Here is a 20,011-nt window from a genome sequence, read left to right as displayed (position 1 = left end):
TCTACGTACGTTTCTCTGATAAAACATTTAGTGTGTGCAAGTTGTAAATTTATAACGAGACGAATTCATTTCAGGTGTCTCCTACACCCAAATAAAGAAAACATGGAATTGGATTCAACAACCAGACAATATTTCTTTAGGCCAGATGATCAAGGAGAGGAAGTATAAGAAAGTACGACAAACATTCATATAATAGTTTACAAAGAAAAGCCAGGTGTTAGCTCTTGATATATAAAAATGTCTTGATGATGTTGGCATAGGGAGAATTTCAAGCTAATACACTCAAAATACAAAGAAAACAAAATTTGGGCTACACTTCTTCCAAAACCATATCATGTTAGGAGAGAACGTGTGGCATAAGAGAATCAAAACTTGGCTTGGTCAGCCTTTTCACATCGAAGAAACCTACCTTGATAATGGAGAAGAAATAAGATATGATAAGACCAACAATATTTTCTTTGATTTGAAAATATTACAAAAGGAAATGGTACAATTTTTTGGAATGACCTTGGTAGAGACTAGAGTCCTTACGTTTGTTATCAAACTTGATGAATGTGAAGTTGTGAAGCAAAGGAAAATAGAGAGAATAACAATCACATTAATGAACAAGGCATTGGATAAAACAATACAAAAAAAAGGACCCATATATTTTAGTGTGCAATCAGAGAACAACATTTGGTCGCTTGGGTCATTTGAGGTATGAATTTATTCTTTTTATTTTTGGTTTCATGAACTCTTTCATTAAAGAAATCTCACTTTCAATTTTATCATGTAGGTTATGATGGAGGACCATGATACCCTCCATTGGGTGTTCCATAATACAAACATAACTAACATAATTAGGAGGCAAAACAAAGGAGAAAAGCTTTATGTAGAAGAGATAGGAATTTTCATTGTGGAATGGCATATGGTAGGTATGGCTTCTAGTAAGATAATGACACAAAAAGCATTCCCAAAGAGTTCTTCTAATAAACATGAAGCATTTAATAACAATTCTTTTGCTTTTATACCTCAAGATACTTGCAAGTGCATGTACAATATTTCGAAGGTTGGAAATGTAAAGTGCCCTTGCCGATATTATAGCATGGAACATGAAAGTACGATGGACAAAAGAGACTGGTCACGGGACCCTAATAGGCATGAGAAAGATCAAAACTTTTGACCTGTGCTAGATATTCCTCTTGCAAGAGTACATCTCTGCACATTGCACACACTGTGCAGGATAATTGAGAAACTCATATTCCTATACATTGGATTTTCTTGCAAGCTCTTGCCTATATGCAAAAGCATAAGGGTTGTCAGAGCCTTGGAAAAAGTTTTATTTGACATTGGCTTGCATGGGGGAAACTTCAAGATAACAGTCGACAAAAAGAGGTCCACAAGGAGTGTCCAAGTACCATCAAAGCAAGTAATTGGTGGAGTGAAGGCAAGGCGCTTTCTTTCCATCAATAGACATAATGTAGAAACAAGGAGGAGGAGCACTACATTGTCATATGATAAATTGAAGGCATTGCATAATGCAGTAAAGGATCATGGAGATGATGGCAGTGCAAGAACGAAGAAGGCACAGGTGTGGAAATCCATAGACAAGATCGTCTATTTCTGTGAGAAGAAACGTTGAGACAATAATGAACTTAACATCTTTGAAGCCACCATCGAGAAATTTCAAAAATCGATGAAAGAAGCATGGAATGAATTAAATATCATGCATTATATGATTTAATTCATTTCATTCATTCAGCAAAGGACTCCTTTCATTCATCATGCATTATAAGGTCAGAGCTCATTTCATTCATAATTGTCTTTCTACAGCACATAATATACAACCATCTACAAGGGTTTGTGAAAGAGTATGAAACTCCATCAATATGGTCAACACAAGGAATGGAGAAGTCTTACTATCAAGCAAGAAACTCATAATTTTGCCACACCAGACATGGAGGAGGGAAAGTAAGAGAAAACACTCTACATTATGAATTCTAATGGTTCTATCAGAGGATTCTATAGAAATTATGAATAAGAAGCGAATTGGAATGCATCAGGCCTTATAGAGCACATCAAGAAACAAAAAAAGAAGAAGGAAATAAGCATACAAAGGGTCAAATGTTGCACAAAAATACTCAAAGTGGTGATCATAGAAAGTGTGCATCAATCAATGCTGGGTAGACCACACAGAATGAAGCTGCTCTTTTGAAATTTTTTTTGTACGTCAAAATAGCAAGAGGAATTATGTACAAGCCTTTTTGTATTTGGACGGAGATAATACCAAGGAAGTTCATCATTATCTTTTTTCTTGTCTATAACATGATTCTATTAATAAGACATATTTATTACAAAACACCATAACAACGTGACAAGGGGATGGTTCTATGTTGAAAGAGAATCCATATCGCGTTGTTGTGGTCGCTCACAAAAATCATGTTTAGCGAATAATGATACAAAAAATTCATGTTTAGTACCTCATGTTTGCATTCTCTTTTACAACTAAGGAAGTTGATCATCATTTTGTCCTTATCTATAAGGCGGTGCTATAAAAAGACATGTTTATTACAAAAGACCAAAACAACGTGATAGAGGGTAATCTTGTCTTGAAACATAAGATCTTGCATTTAAACAGCCTTATTTACCAAAACATAAGATTTTACATTCAAACATCTTCATTCAAACGAAACAAACCTTCACAACCAAAACAACCACAACTATACAATATGGGGTATATTTGCTGATAGGATGACCTAGCATCGTGTTGTGGTGGTAGTTTTGGGGGATGGAAAGGACTTCCTTTCTTGCATTTCTATTTGCTACAAAAAATACCACAACAATGCAATACGACACATAATGGCTCTGGTAGAATGGCCTCCCCTCTCAATATTGTGGTAGTTCTCATAGCAAAGAGAAATGGACGTTTAATTAAAGTATTCTCCCACCAAGAAAGAGAGAGAGAGAGAGAGAGAGAGAGAGAGAGAGAGAGAGAGAGAGTCTAAGGCAAAGATCTGAGAGAATTGGACATTTGATTAAAGTATTTTCCCACCAACTGAAATTTTGTTGTGTCTACTTCTTTTGCCTGAGATAGAGAGTGATACTCAGGCAAAGAGCTGAGAAATAAGGGCATCTGTATGGAGAATTTTACCACCAATTTGGATTTTATCTGAGAGAGAGAGAGAGAGAGAGAGAGAGAGAGAGAGAGAGAGAGAGAGAGAGAGGATAGAGATAAGGTATGAGGAGAAGATGTTAAATTACATACCTAATGATTCAGAAGCAATCTACAGAATGAGACATCTAATAAAAAAAGTACGCTATGAGAAATTAACAATGAGAGAAAACCATGCAAAGTGGTTGAGTAGGTAGTCAATGGAAATGTAGAGAAAAATCTTATGATGGTAGTCTTTAGTAAATGTTGAACTTTGTTGGTGCAACGATTGAAGAAAACATTAATAATGCTAATGTTAGTAGTCATGTTAAATTATCAGAATGCTACTTTATTTTTGATATATTTGTGTGTGTGTGTGTAGGTATATATAGATACCTATACATATATGTGTATGTACACACACACACACACACACACACACACACATATATATATTGTCATCTTGTCTCTTATCAAACTTGTGAATATAAAGTGTGAAAGATAAAGTCATGTGACTTCACTCACATCTACAAGGAGATACTATGCCCAATATTACAATAACTCCGTTGATTACTAGTTAACCCAAGCATTGATGGTAATTTAAACAACAGCTAAATATTATTTGGTTAATTTATTGCATGATGTCCAATTGGTAGCTATCTATGCCAAGCGTATAACCATCAAAGATAAGGATTTACGGTTGGTTCATAGGATCTGCAGAACAATAGTGATGACTTCAATCTCAACCCTAACATGATGTGAGAACCTGTAGGTGCTAGGAGATATTTTAGTGTGAGCAACATTATGCACACTAAATCAAGATTTATACGCCTTACTTTTTTGACACTTTCTAGTATTTAGTTTATCGCTCATACCTTGTACTCAGATTTTAATAAGTACGTTATTCTATGAAATTTGTACCTTGTACTTCAATTATGGTAATTTTTACTTGTCTCATGGATATGATTTTTGTGTGAGTCATTATTTTTTGTATCGAGTCTATGAAGCAATTTGGATAACACTGAAGTGCAATTAAGCTGTGTATAGTATAGAAAACATTTCAATGCAAATATTGATATTATTATCACATTTCAACATGGTATTCGTTTTTTTTCCAAAAAATTGACAAAAGAAAATTTGGATATTATCAAAACATGACACACATGACCATTATAATATATTTATGCAAAAAAGACACTTCCACAACTAAGATTTTGACTCTCCCTAACTAGGAACACGCATCAAAATATGCCAACAAACCAACTTTGTTAGAATGCTACAAACTTTTATGTGTGCATAGATGTGGGCCTCAAGGAAACCCCAAAAAATGTTGGGACTGATTTGAGGCCGATAAGGTTCCCAACCAAAGACTGGCGTGTGAAGACCTGGATCTATAAATGCAGGCCTCCACATGCCCAACCTTCGGCTAGGAGCCTTATAGGCTTAAAATTTTTTGGGGTGTTCTTGAGGCCTAGATCTATGTATACATTCAATTTGGAAAAGTTTAAATTTTCAATAAATTCAAAAATTGATAAAATCACTTTTGATTATCTAAAATTGACTATGTTAACAAAAGTTTCCCTCATTTTGTTCATTTCTTGTTTATCATCTTTTTGGTTCTTGGCTTGCACAAAGCAAACCCAATGTAGGGCATGTCCCCTAAAAGAGAGCATGCATGTGCCGCCATCGCAAGACTCTAACATGGAAGCTAGAACCTCCTCTCATGAGGCCCTACCTGAACCTTTATACCTCACCCAAGCCCCACACGAGTCACAGGATGAGGTGCAATCCCAGCCCCCCAACCTTAGCCACAACCTCAGCCCCCACCTAAGCCCTAGCCCCAATCACAACCAAGACACTACAAACGGAGATGGAGGCCAGGTATTGTGGCCTCGCGGCGTAAATGAGGCACCATCAAAAGACAATGCATGACTAAATTCCTGAGGCAACATTTGCGAGAGCCGTACGATAAATTCATGATGACATAAGGTTGATGGGAAACCATAGATTTTGGGTTCGACAACACTGAAAATAGATTGCTAGTTGCCTCTTTGATGGATAGCACAAGAAATGGATGCTTTGCCAGGTGGCTGTGCAGAGGCTTACGTAGTAGATATGTTCAGTGATACCTCAATAGCAGCTATACATACAAACAGGGTCACCATCACCAAAAAGGGCATGTAGCTAGTTCGTCGCTTGTGCAAATGAAGGGATACTCCTCGAGAGGATAACTATTTGTAAATATATTAGTTTTTTGTAATTGATGAAATATCAAGACCTTTTCTCTGCTCCTTGTGTTGTGCTTTTGTTCATTTTCTTTGTGTTCATTTTCTATCTTGTGGTAAGTTTATTTAAATTACTATTTTTTAATTATGTGCAATTGGTTTTACTATGTCAAATCCATAAATTGTTTATAGTATCAAGTTTATTTTCACTTAGATATAGAATCAAACAGTTAAAATTTGATAAATCAAATGAGCATATGATGCAAAGATAAAAATGAAACCTAATTTTTATTACTATATAGAGTGCAAGAAACCCATGATCTTATTAAAAAAGAGAGGCTATTTTCTTTGCCTCTTGCTACTTGGTTCACCAAAAGATGAAGAAGGGCCTTTGAAAGTTGGGAGAAGAACTGCCTCCCGCCGCATAAGATCCCTTTGGATTGCTAATGGTTCATGTATCCTTGCGATGTGGCCAACTTCCAAAAGGGCTTGTAGTGCACCCCCCACTGCTCTAAGCAAAAAAACATTAACTTGGAGCATCGTAGGAGCACAACTTTCTCCAAGCTAGATGTTGTAGGGATAGTTTTGAAAGCAATAACTTTGGTTAATGCCTTCAATTTCAAAAACCTATTTAGCTAGCGGGGGAGCATGTCTTGTGCAAGATGATGATATCGTCCATCCTCAAGCCAATATATTCTTTCAAGGCTAAGTCTTGGACTCTTCCTTGCCTTTTGGATTTGTGGCGTGCCTGGATGATAACTCATCAAGGTACAAGGCATACTGCAAACCAAAAGTGAAAAATTATGTCAGTATACAAGTCATGCATATGCTAGAATAACATTCGCACTGCCAACCAAGTACCAAAAATATTTAGATTTTTTTTCTTTCGATTCAGTCCAAACTTGGCCTGCATGCTCCTTGGGGACTGTAGAGACCCTAAAACAAATTTCGGGCTGATCAGAGCCCTGGAAGAGCCCCAACAAGAGGCTGGCGTAGAGGGCCCTGAATTTTCATTCAGAGCCCTAGATGCTAGCCTTTGGCTAGGGCCCTTCTAGGCTCTAATCAGCCCAAAATTTCTTGTGGGGCCTCTACGGCCCCAGGGAGCATGCAGGTCAAGTTTGGACCAAATCAAGGAAAAACATTTTTTAAAATTTCCCAAAATTTACCTTCTTAGCTTCATCTTTCTCCTTCACCAATGGTGCCTCGAGGTCATTACCTGGAATAGGCCACCCTTTTCCACTTCCCACCACTGGTATCTTGTGCTGTTGTTGTAAAGGCCCACACATCTCCTCTTGTAGCCTTTCAAAATCTACATCCGAAATTTCAGATTTGGGAGCAGCTTTTTCAATTAATTTTTGGACTTGGATGATGGTGGGTTGATACATCATCCAAGCGACTACTATTGTTAGCGACCGAATTCAATGGGTTGAGCATCGTGTATGTTGAAGTCATCTCAAGCATCTCGAACAAGAGTGCCATGTAGCTCATCTTTCCTCATGTTTAGCAGTTGTAAGGCATCTTGCATCAGCAAGTACTCCTCACCCTCTATGATGATGGGTGTCAGGGATTCACGGGGTGGGCCTTTAAATTCTATATGTCTAGGCTCTTGGATGCCCATGCATGATAGCTCTAGACTTTTCTCAGCCTTTACTTCAAGATCAAGGGCCATGTTTGTTGGATCTTGATCAAGGTATGTCAAGCATGGGATGTCAACTACAGGGTCATCATCTTAAGGCTACGCATGAATGTCTGTTGATAGAATGTAATTTGTAAGAGAAATATCATGTTTAATCACATTATGGAACATTCTCTTCAAAAGGGGTAGGAATGAAGGTTGTGAGGAGGTTTGGGGGAGACATGTTCTATGGCTCTCTTCATAACTTTCTTGTGTCTATCTTCACTCTTCATGGAGAAGAGGAATTCCACACGGATCTTGTGTCTATCTCCCTCAACATGGCCAACATTGATTTTTCCTCCACAGAGACTGTCACTCTTCCAAAGTGGAAGGATACAACCCTGAAAAACATCATGTGGTTAAGAATCACCGTGATGATCTTGAATCTAGCCATATCTTAATCGTATAACTTAATCTAAGAAAACATTAAAACTCACTTAATCGTGCTATTTCTACATAGTAATACAATCAAATCAATCCTCTCAAATAGCAAAATAAGCATGCATGCCATATCCAAGATTCTTATCACATAAGCAAAGAATCATAGAATCTCAAACAAGCATTCACATAATAGAAATATTTATCAATTAAAACATAGCATCTCAATTAATCACTATGTATGTGTCTATCTCAAACATTCTGTCATCATCACCATGCTTGACAACATGGTTAGTCATAATGACTACAATCCAGCTAATCTAGGGCTTTCTGCAATTCTCGTCCACCCAACCTCCACATTGGACATCGTGGCTATCCTAGGTATGCCTCTTTCTGAATCTTTTCCTCTCTCTATTCTACCACATGGCTCCTAGAGGGCATAAATCTCGTTCTCTGTCTAGCGTTCCATGTCTAAGGACAGTCGGCCTAAATCTAAAAATCTCATGTCAAGTCTCATCATACACATGTATATCAATCATTGATTTCAAAACAAATCAATCACAAGTCATACATACCATCTCACACTCATCTCTAGTCCATAATCTTTCAAGGCATGCATATTCAAATCAATCAAAATCAACTTCAAGTATAAAACAAGCTTTTAATTCAAACAGCCCTTAACTTCTCTTGGTCTTTTAATTCTTTCAAGTCATACATGAATATTTATACTTTACATAATTAATTGTCATGTTCTAACCAGTAAGATCATCTCTAGTTGCTGTAGCTAAGTCATAATTATGCTTACGTATTAGTCTAGATCCGGTCTATACATACAAGGTAGTCAATCTTGATAGCATTTTCTGAGGCAAAGCCTAACAGCTGGTCTCTTTGGGAGAGTAATATCTTTCAATCTATTTAGAATTAGAGAAAAGTAAAAACTACAAAGTTTTAGGACTTGTAATGCTCTATAAAACATGTCTTAGTGATGATTCTCTAGTTCTAAGGTCTCTTTGAGAGCATTCAAAATGGCCAATGTTGTAATTTCAGCATAAAACTATCAAAAACAGCCAAGTACCCCACTTTGCACTCGAATAACTCAGAAACAAAAGGAATTTGGATTTCTAGAGTCTCATACACTCTTGTATAGTTTTATGTCTTCTAAAACTTTCGTGTTTACCTCAACATCTGATTCTAAACACACAGACATATAAACTCTTTGCAAAATAGGCCCTAATGAAGGTTATACCTAGAATATAGTCATAAACTAGTCAAATATTCTATCTTTTTATAATTCTTTTGTTACATATCCGTAACGCCACTACGGGCATTACCACGAGAGGGGACGGCCTCTGGCTCACCACCCAGCCATAGAGGAAGAATGAGGATTGCCCCTCATCCCCCAGGCTATATAGTGTGTGGCCTGCCGTCCACACTAGCCTGGCCGCCCATGACTCCGCATGGGCGTCCTCTCCCACTGAACCCCGGACATGGCCATCCGGTCTACCGTCGGTCACACAGGCATTACAGCCTACGTGACATTACCCCCCCCTTAAGAAGAGTTTTCATCCTTGAAAACAAACTAGGGAAACCTTTTGGAAATTGCACTACGGCATTCCCAGGTAGCTACCTCCTTATCCCTATCTGTCCATTTAACAAGTACCTTCTGGTACACTTTATGTCGGGTTTGTCTGTCTGGATACCCAAGAATCCTTTCCGGTTCATGTGGTATCTTTGGTGGAGTGATCAATTCCACCAAAATATCTAGAGAAACTACGTTCTCTAACCCGTGAACTGATTTCTTCAGTTTACTAACATGGAAGACAGGATGAACTTGAGAACTCTCCGGTAACTCAAGTTTGTAGGCTACGTCCCCAATATTCTTAAGGACCTTGAAAGGACCGCAATATCTAGGAGAAAGTTTATCACACTTTCCCGTTTGCATGGTTGATGACTGCGCAGGAACCTTAAAAAATACAAAGTCACCTTCTACAAAGGTCACTTGTCTGCGTCCTTTATCGGCAAATGTTTTAGCGTGATCCAGTGTTACATATCCGTAACGCCACTACGGGCGTTACCACGAGAGGGGACAGCCTCTGGCTCACCACCCAGCCATAGAGGAAGAATGAGGATTGCCCCTCATCCCCCAGGCTATATAGTGTGTGGCCTGCCGTCCACACTAGCCTGGCCGCCCATGACTCCGCATGGGCGTCCTCTCCCACTGAACCCCGGACATGGCCATCCGGTCTGCCGCCGTCGGTCTCACAGGCATTACAGCCTACGTGACATCTTTACTTCCAAAAGTGTTTATTCTATGAGTCTTTAGACTAAGGAGATTATTTATAAATAATAAATTCAAGAATTACTCATTGTTAAGCATGCCATACCTCAACTCAGATTCTCTCATATACATGTTTATCGATTTATTTATTTAATCTTAAAAGATTTTTTTAAAAATAATAAAAAGAGAGATTGTGTACTTACCCAATATATTTGAAGATTTCTTGATTGATTAGGAATCCATGTCCACTCTCCACAAGTTGTGGAAGCGTTGTTTATAGATTTGGCAAGCCTCTCAGATCTGTTGTCAGGGATGAAACTCGCAACAGGTATAACTTCACGCACAATTATCAGAAACAAGTCGTGTGTGTACTTAAAATTACCAATGTAAGATCCCTGTTCCCACCGAGCAACGGATTCGGGGTACTGGCAGCGGAAGTAGCGCTTCTCGCGCGGGACAGGGGTCCCACACTTGAGGCCTCGCCCACGGATATCCGGATAAGAGACTAGTCCGTCGGTTGTTCCAAAACCGAACCCGGAAAAACTTCCTTTACCGGAAAGCACGGCGATTCCACCAGGATAACTTTTTACTCTAACGTAGTCAAGATCATTTCTGATCGAGATGATCCAATTACATCTATAAGGTACTTAGTCAGTTCAAGGAAGAAACTTACACTTGGATCATTGGGATCAACGCTTTTTTCCCCATTCAAGAGGCACAGCCGTTGATTCCTATCCATAGAACAGTTACTATCCAGGATTTATTTTTTTTCTATCGTAAAAACAAAAGTTTGAGTCTCGATTTACGGATCCATCAGTCCAGCCTAACCCCATCCAATCCCATGGGTTAGCCAACCGCCCAACCACTGTAGTGATGGGATCCAATTAAAAATTTGGTTAGGTTTTGTCCCGGGTACCAAGGAAAAGAGTTCCAAGGCCCCCTAGCCGGATGTTCATGCAAAATAAAACTAGTCACACCACTCACACACCCAATATGAAATTGCCTTTTTCAACCAGATTCAACCAGTTTAAAACAATCCTTTAATAAAACCATAGTATCATTGATCACCATCTTCCAATTTATCCAATTGATTCTTAATTTTCCATCATTCCTTCATCAGAGTATCTATGGCATCATTGGCAACTAGAACGCTCAGGAGCCGTATCGATAGTTCCTAGCCCATAATACTTGGCAATATAATCACTTAACATGATGGACTCTCGTTGAAGATCAGCAAGATCAACCAACAGATCCATATAAGGAGCCATGGACTCATCCATTGAAGACCAGCAAGGTCAATCAACCAGATCCATGCTCGATTTCAGAAAACAACTCCAACTCTGTTCCAATATCTTCCTCGACGCACGCGTGGGTATCCTAGGCGACCCAGAGCCCGAGCACCGTATGGTCAGCACCCTCTAGGATCCTTCGCAGGTAACCTAGCGCTTCACGCATAGGCCGCTTCCTTGGCCCCTCATCCACCGTACCGGAAGCTCACCATTTTAATCGCACCGAGGCTGGTCAAGACCTCGGCCGACCTTGCTACGCGAGACGTCCTTCATTGACTCCCCGTCAGCAGTTGCAACTTTCTCATCACGATCTTAATCACAAGACGGTCAAAATGCTCCCCCCAACATTCTTGACATAAAACAATCATTTACAGACAGCATTTACAAACAGCATTTACAAACAGTTTACAATACAATTTCTATTTTAACTTTCATTTTTCCACATTATCCCTCCTCAATCTACATTACTTATTCCATATTCCATTTATATGTATACTCATCCCATCACATCATTTCCATCTCATCACTTCAGATTTCCTCACATCACAATCGTATATTCACATCCATACATCCACAACTATATGCGTACATTCACATCTACATGCATACATCTACATCCCTAAGCATACATCCACATCCACATTCACATTCACCTCTATACATCTACATCTACATGCATACATCCACCTCTACATCCATATCTACGTCTATACACCTACATCTACATGCATACATCCCCATCCACATCCACATCTACATCTATACATCTACATCTACATGTATACATATACATCTCCATTCACAACTACATCTACATGCATACATCCATATCTCCATTCCCATCTACATCTATACATCTACATCTACATGCATCCATCCACCTCCACATCCACATCTACATCTATACATCTACATCTACATGTATACATCCACATCTCCATTCACATCTACATCTATACCTCTACATCTACATGCATCCATCCACATCTCCATTTACATCCTCATCTACACATCTATTTCTACATGCATACATCCACATCCACATTCACATTCACCTCTATACATCTACATCTACATGCATACATCCACCTCTACATCCATATCTACGTCTATACACCTACATCTACATGCATACATCCCCATCCACATCCACATCTACATCTATACATCTACATCTACATGCAACATCCACATCTCCATGCATAATAAAATTCTTTTAATTAATCTAGGATGATAGTTCCTAGAATATGGTAGGAATTCCTCTTTTTATACTTTGAATGAATTTATTTTATGCGTAATTTCTATAAAAATTTTACCATAGCTCCGCTACTATGACTGATAAATCTCAATTTTTTTCTAAGGGATAAAGCTCATTATTAAAGAAATAATTAGAATGGTCTCTAATTGGATCATGAATCCATAATGGTCTCTAATTGGATCATCAATCCATAATGGTCTCTAATTGGATCATTAAGAAAACAATTAGAATGGTCTCTAATTGGGTCATCAATCCATAATGGATTGAATCATCAATGTGCATAAACTAAAAGCATAGCAAAAAGCCATTAATTTGGCCTCAAGCATAGCTTAATCTTGGATTAAGGAAAGGATTTATGAAAAGCTTCATTTGGATTGAGAATGGTTCATGAGTATGACCATTTCTTGAGTGAGAGAGAGAAATTACATAAAAACCATTAGAATTTAAACATAAATGGAATTTAACTTCTATAGCATTTATTAAATTATGTAACTCTTCACTACTATTCACCAATTAACTTCAATAGCATTTAAAAAACCATACCAATTAAACTTCTCAAGCTTGAGAGGGGTTGAGAAGAGAGAATCATTGAGAAATTATAGAAAGATCAAAATTCAATATACTTACCTTATAATTTGCTTGATTCTTTATTCATGGTAGAGGCCCCCAACCAATCAATTGGTTTAGTATGTTGATGGAGCCACCAATGGGAATTGAAGAAGGAGAGAAGTATCCAAAACTAGTGAATTATTAAAGAATTCACAGATCTTGGCTTAGGTAGAGTAGAGTAACAATGCATAAGACACTCTATATTTTGGCTTAGGTGGAGTAGAGTAACAAAGCATAAGACACTATGTATTTTGGCTTAGGTGGAGTAGAGTAACAAAGCATAAGAGACTATATATTTTGGCTTAGGTGGAGTAGAGTAACAAAGCATAAGACACTATGTATTTTGGCTTAGGTGGAGTAGAGTAACAAAGCATAAGACACTATGTATTTTGGCTTAGGTGGAGTAGAGTAACAAAGCATAAGAGACTATGTTTTTTTTTCAACAAGGGGAGGCTTCTATTTATAGGAAAATTTGAGCTCCTAACCAAACAAACTGATTCTAGAATTTTCCAAGTCAGTTTGGTCACTTTTTGACCATTTTTAGGTCAATTAAGCTAACTTTTTGGAACTAGACTTGAATGAGGAGAGAGGAGAGATGAAATATCTTAATTTTTATGAGTTTAAAACTCATTCAAGCATGTGAAATATGCACCTCCTTTAAAGAATTCCCCTTCCTTACATATGTGTCAAAATTGTATTGCTCATAGTTTTTTACTAATAAACCTTGTACATTTTCAACTCTTCATCTTATGTGAAATATGCACCTCCTTTAAAGAACTCCTCTTCCTTACATATGTGTCATAGTTTTTTTACTAATAAGCCTTGTACATTTTCAACTCTTCATCTTATGTGAAATATGCACCTCCTTTAAAGAACTCCCCTTCCTTACATATGTGTTTATTTACTAATAAACCTTGTACATTTTCAATTCTTCATCTTATGTGAAATATGCACCTCCTTTAAAGAACTCCCCTTCCTTACATATGTGTCATTAAGGAATCATTTTAATATTGCTCATAGTTTTTTACTAATAAACCTTGTACATTTTCAACTCTTCACCTCATGTGAGCATTTACTCATTTTTGGGTATTTTCTTTTTATAATTTGGATTTATCTCCTCCCTACACATGGATTGATGCTATTGGCCCATAGAAACCTTAATTGGACCATAGTCTAAAGATTTTTGAAAATCTAGACCCTTAGGCTAAGGTTCTTTATACCTATTTCCAATTAATTCCAATTGCACATTGGAAAATTCTTTTTAAATTTCTGCGTCAGGGAAACTCATCTGAATTATAAGAGATATTTTTCTATCCAGAAATATTCAAAATCTGAATATTCTCTCTCTAGAATATTTTCTCTCTCTAGGTTAAAATAGTCACAAACAAGATCTCTTATATTTCAGAAAAGGAATTGATTACAGGGGAATATACTAGACATCAAAAAGGGGTTGGGGGAGGAATCTTACAACCAAAACATGTGCAGTCTACTACCCAGCGCGAGTGGAATTGCCAAAATCAGTTGTATGTGAAAGTCGACTCCAAAAATAGAACACATTTTACTTTTTTATCAAATTTTGATTTGCATGTCCATCTACACACTTAAAGGCTTTATTTGAGTACACTAACTAATTGAAAACTCAATCTTGAATTTTCACTTAATTTTAACACTTCGAATTTTTACTGTTGAAAAACTATTGGAAACCTACTAGAATTCATTACTGAAATCTATAGCATCCAAAACTTAAAATTATCTTTAATCATAACTTGGTTAATCTCAGAGGTATGTTACATTCTCTCCCCGTTAAGAAATCATCGTCCTCAAGGATAAAAACATCTTATCCTCAATCATTAGATCTTTAGCCAATAGGTTTTCTTACTCAACTATTATACTTGATATAGTACTTGAGAAATATGCTTTTGACTTTCAAGAAACCTTTAAATATCCAGGTGTCTTTGTCTTGAGATTTCTTCAAGTAGCCTTGGAAAGAATGACTTGAGGACTGGCATGTCTACTTGATATAATAAGCTCTTAACTTGATTCTTCATTTGTTACCTATCTCTTAGATAAAATCAACATACTTGATAATCACTGCATCTATTAGACTCTCAATACTATAGCATTATTTTCTCTCAATATGATGCTCTCTTTCATTTATATCTCCAATTGATATTATCTTGGATAAACAATTATATATGTTATGCTAGTCATATATACTAAACTCTAGCATAAGAGCTTACTAGTCTTAATTCTATAAATTTCAACTCCAAGTAAGAAACTAGATAGATCTTGATGCATTACACAAAGTAACTTGATCTTGTAAATCAGTCACTATCCATGTCATAAATAAGCCTTCTTGGAATTACATCTTAATAAACAATAATAAATCTCATGAAAAATATTATCGTCGCATTGTCTTAATTCTATAAATTTCAACTCCAAGTAAGAAACTAGATAGATCTTGATGCATTACACAAAGTAACTTGATCTTGTAAATCAGTCACTATCCATGTCATAAATAAGCCTTCTTGGAATTACATCTTAATAAACAATAATAAATCTCATGAAAAATATTATCGTCGCATTGTCTTAAACTTCAAGGTAATCAAACAATTTGCAAACTGTTATTTTCACTTTACTAGGAGCTTTAAACTTAGTCAAGTTTCTTCCTCAAGAGAATGATCATCTATTCTTTCTTCAATTAAGAAGCTTAGAAAGCGAAACACCTTCAAAATTTACGAGACAAAATGTGGTTATATAATCTTTCTATTGATAGACTTGCAACCACCACAATAGATATAGATTTACCAACCTACACTTATTTACTTCACAATGATAATTTACTACTTAATAAGAAAATAGTATACTACATAAAATCCTTTTCTTGTTGCTTCAAAGATGACATCATTATAAATTCTACATCATTGTAAATTCTACATCACACCTTTGACAGTGTAAGCAATAATCTTTACCATCATCTCCAATCATGTAAACCTGCTTCACATGACATAATACCTTGGCCTTTCTTGGCACTAACCAATCCATCCCTAATATGTCATGATATCTTCCCAAAGGAAACACATGGAAATCAAATTTCGACTAGAGGTCACCTATGATGAAATGCATATTCTTGGCATACTCGTTACATGTCTATTTCTTTCCCGAAGCAAGCTCTACCATAAGCTTCTTTTGATAAAATTAAGTTATTTGTAATTGTTTTACCACGTGGGATAATTGAAAACCATGGATGCTTCTCGAGTCAATTAACACTTGAAAGACACTAATCATAATTTTATAATTCAATCTTGGTTTTCGGCCTTTCCTACATGAAGAACATCATTGACATGTGCATATTATTCAATCTCCTCCACCATAGTTGACATGTGCATATTATTCAATCTCCTCCACCATTGTTGTAGCACATTTTCCTCTTAAGCACTCCATGAGCGTTGTCATTACTTGAAAATCCATGTACATTCTCTTGCTGCGTACGCTTCCTTGGTTTCTGATCTCCTGAATTTAATCCCTCACGTACCTCATGTGATGTTGGCTTGTTTTTATACGCAAAAGTTCTATGACCCTTTTGTAGACAACGGAAATCAACCCCTCTCAAGCTTGAGAAGCATTCAATTGAATGGCTCTTTAATGCAATTGGAACTCTCTAATAAATTTTAGTATTCGACATGCCTTTTGAGATCTTATTTCTAAGCTATCCCTAAGCTAAGGTAAAAGTAAAATTAAGGTGGGTTATTTCCTAAGCTAACACTCTCGCTAGATAAGGTTTGGTTATCTAAAAAGGAAATTCAAGGACTCTAATAAAAATTTAACTTACACTTGGATACCAACTGTAAGACACCTACACCATTGTGATATTTTACATGTGTAGAGAGGAAGGCTTCTTCTAAGTGTAGAGTGACTAACTCGAGGCCTTTTGTACAATTATCCCTTTGTTAGGGTATCCCAATGGCTCCTCAAGGATCAACTAGGAAAATCCTTCCATTGAGAATTACAAGCAATTCCTTCAAAGTTTCTTTGAGTTTTAACTTAAATGTAACTCTTTCGTATAGTGAGCTACCTGAATTTTCCTTTCTGAATATTTCCAGATCCATCCGTCTAGCCTAGCTACATCCTATGGGTCTACCCATTCGCCCAACCACTCCAGCTAAGGATCTACTCAACCATCATCACTTTTTCTTTTACACATGTACACCAATGGAAAACAATCATGCACACACTCCTCTTTTAAAAAAAATGTCTTTTTTTCAAATTACTTTTATTTGAAATTAGAATTTAGAAATTAATCTTAATAACAGTTTTCTAATCATGATTATCATTACATAACCATACTCAATTCCACAACATCGTATATATAATGAATCACTCATCAGTAACTTCTTTAGGTCCACACATTAGATCAGGTACTTTAGACCTCTCCTTTCATGGACTGATACTCTAGGATAAGTTTTGTCCTATTTCGTGTTTGTAAGAGGCAGATGAACGAGCAAACATCTCAACATACAACACACCATGGGGATGGTTCCTCCAACAAAGGCATACACATCTATCCATCTATACATGCAACTCGATTAAACAGGAGCTTGTCCACATTTGAACGAATTCTCATGGCTAGGCCTTAGCATAGGGAGCACAATTCAGTCAAGAGGTTTCTTTCATGCGTAGCCTTGCTAAGAGCACACTGTTATCACTTTTCTTAAGGAGGGTCACGATCTTGAGAGATGGCCGATGGAGGCATCACGCAGGTGACACGCACATGGCAACGACATCACCAGGTCATATGCAGGGATCCCAATACATCACATCATAAATATAGGCCCACATGGCCTAAAATGCCTTCGTGGCAATTGCATCAATCATTACATTTCATAATCAATGTAAAATAGTCCTACCTCAGAAGATTGTGGAGGATAATAACCAATTTAATGTCGGGGTTCAATTGAAAATTGTCTTAAATGAGGCATGTGCATAATGACTTACAAGAGATAGCCTAGCCTCATCCCATCATGGGTGTAGCTGTCTACCCACAACTACTCAAGCTAAGGATCCGGTGTGAGCCTATGCAACCAATTGATATCACTTTTACTTCCACACATGCACACTAATGGAAAACAAGTATGCACACATCCCTCTTAAAAAAAATACCATTTTCTAAATTACTTTTATTTAAATATAGAATCTATAAATTAATTTTAACAACATTTTTTTCATCATGATTATCATCACATAACCATACTCAATTCCAAATCATATGTATAATGAATTACTTATTATTTAGGACTAGTTTCGTTAGATCCACACATTAGGTCAAGTGCTTTAGACCTCTCTTTTTATGGCTTAGTACTCTGGGTCTCTTGAGGATTGTCCAATTTCGTATTTATAATGGGGCAGATCAATGAGCAAACATCTCATCACACAACACACCATGGGGATGGCTCCTATAGGGGAGTTATACACATCTCTTCATCTAAACATGCAATTGGATTACATAGGAGCATGTCCACCTCTAAGCCACTTCTTCTAGCTAGGCCTTAGCATAGAGAGCATAGTTTATTGAAGAGGCGGCTTTCATGCCTAGCCTTGTCGGAAGCACACCCTTATCGCTCTTTTTAAGGAGGGTAATGACCTTGAAAGATGGCCCATTGAGGCACCACATAGGTGACACTCTCATGGCAACGACATCGCCACCTCATCAGTGCATTGAACGCAAATCCCATATGCAAGGATCCTGATGCATCACATCATACATAGGCCCACATGGCCTAAAATGTATTCATGGCAATTGCATCAATCATTGCATTTCATTTAAACCGTCCTACCTATAGAAGATTGTGGACGATAATGACCAACTTAATGTTGGGTTTCAATAGTAAAATGAGGTATGTGTATATTGTTTTTGAGATTTTAGGTAGATATAATAAGATTAGTATTTATTGTTTGTGTAAGTATAGTTTTTGTTTAAAAAAAAGGCTAATTACGAGTAATTGTTTGCAATCAAAAGTTAATTATCTTGTGATACAAGGGTGGAGGTTTGTTTCTACAATCTTGTATTTAAAAATTTAAATTTTGTATGAACACATTCTGACTAGCATTTATAATTTATGAAGTATAGTTATTGATTATAGTCGCAACACACCCTTATTCTGTAAATAGACGATTTAAATTCTAGCAATTCTTGAAGAGAGTTGCTATTGCTCTCCTCCGACAAAGGTCTGGCCGAATTGCCAGCCAGCGGGGGCGACGTCGTAGAAGGTAAGCGTACGTCCGCCGCCGGTGGTGACTTGAAAGGAGAGGCTCTGACCGTTCAGGAGGGCATTGCTCTGCCAGTTCTGGCCCCAGTTACGCCTCATGGGCTGCCAACCCGTCCTGGACCCCTTTACAGACACCGCCCGTACGTCGCCCGCGCCGTCGACGTTGGTGATGAGCACCAGTTTGAAGTAGTAGTGGCCGTTTATGGTGAAGTGCACCCCGCCCGTCTTGGCGCAGGGAACCCATCGGTACAGCACGGGGACAATGCCGCCCCTGTAGACGCCGATCTTCTCGAAGGCCGGCTGCGCCATGTCGAAGTGCTGCAAGGGCGGGTTGCACCAGCCGCCGTCGTTGTTGGGCAGCGCGAAATTGGGCGGACACAAGGGGTACCCGGACACAAGTTGGTGGCCGTCACTACCACGGACTGACCGCCCAGGCACCACCTAGGGTCGGTAGCGGCGTCGCACGTGATTTCCAAGCAGGCACCGCAGCTCAGGCCGGCGTTGAAGAGGGCTGTGCTGTGCAGTGCAGCGGTGCTGGTGCCGTAGCCGGTGGAGTAAAGGTCTCCATAGCCACACGCCCCGCCTGTTAAGTCATTGGGTCAGTGTCACAACAAGGGTATCTAGACGAGAAATCTAGTATGTGACGGGTGGGGATATATTTCGTGCGCTCCCCCTTGTCGTGTAGCGGGGGAGTGCACGAAACACTTTCCAGCTCAGCATTAGCATTTACACTCGAAGAGTAGCCAGACTAGCACCTGCTGCTGCTATAAATGTTTGCTCCGAAGATGCTTCTGCTGTTGATTTTGCCCAAGGTGCTGCTGCTGTTGGCGCCGCATGGGCTGTTGCCTCTGGCGCCCCAGATGCTGCTTCTGTTGTAGTCACCAAGTTGGGGTGGACATTTTT

The 20,011-nt window shown here is 38.0% G+C and overlaps 1 pseudogene; it reads right to left on the bottom strand.

Moving 5' to 3' along the window:
- Positions 1 to 19,045: 19,045 nt before the first annotated feature.
- Positions 19,046 to 19,691, bottom strand: LOC147626581 (expansin-A2 pseudogene; annotated as a pseudogene).
- Between the last annotated feature and the right edge of the window lie 320 nt (positions 19,692 to 20,011).

This window comes from Cibotium barometz, chromosome 22 (assembly GCF_041138505.1).
Source record: "Cibotium barometz isolate CiBa-2024 chromosome 22, ASM4113850v1, whole genome shotgun sequence".
NCBI lineage: Eukaryota > Viridiplantae > Streptophyta > Polypodiopsida > Cyatheales > Cibotiaceae > Cibotium > Cibotium barometz.
The sequence above is the reverse complement of the archived record's forward strand: the minus strand, read 5'-3'. Positions and strand labels throughout refer to the sequence as shown.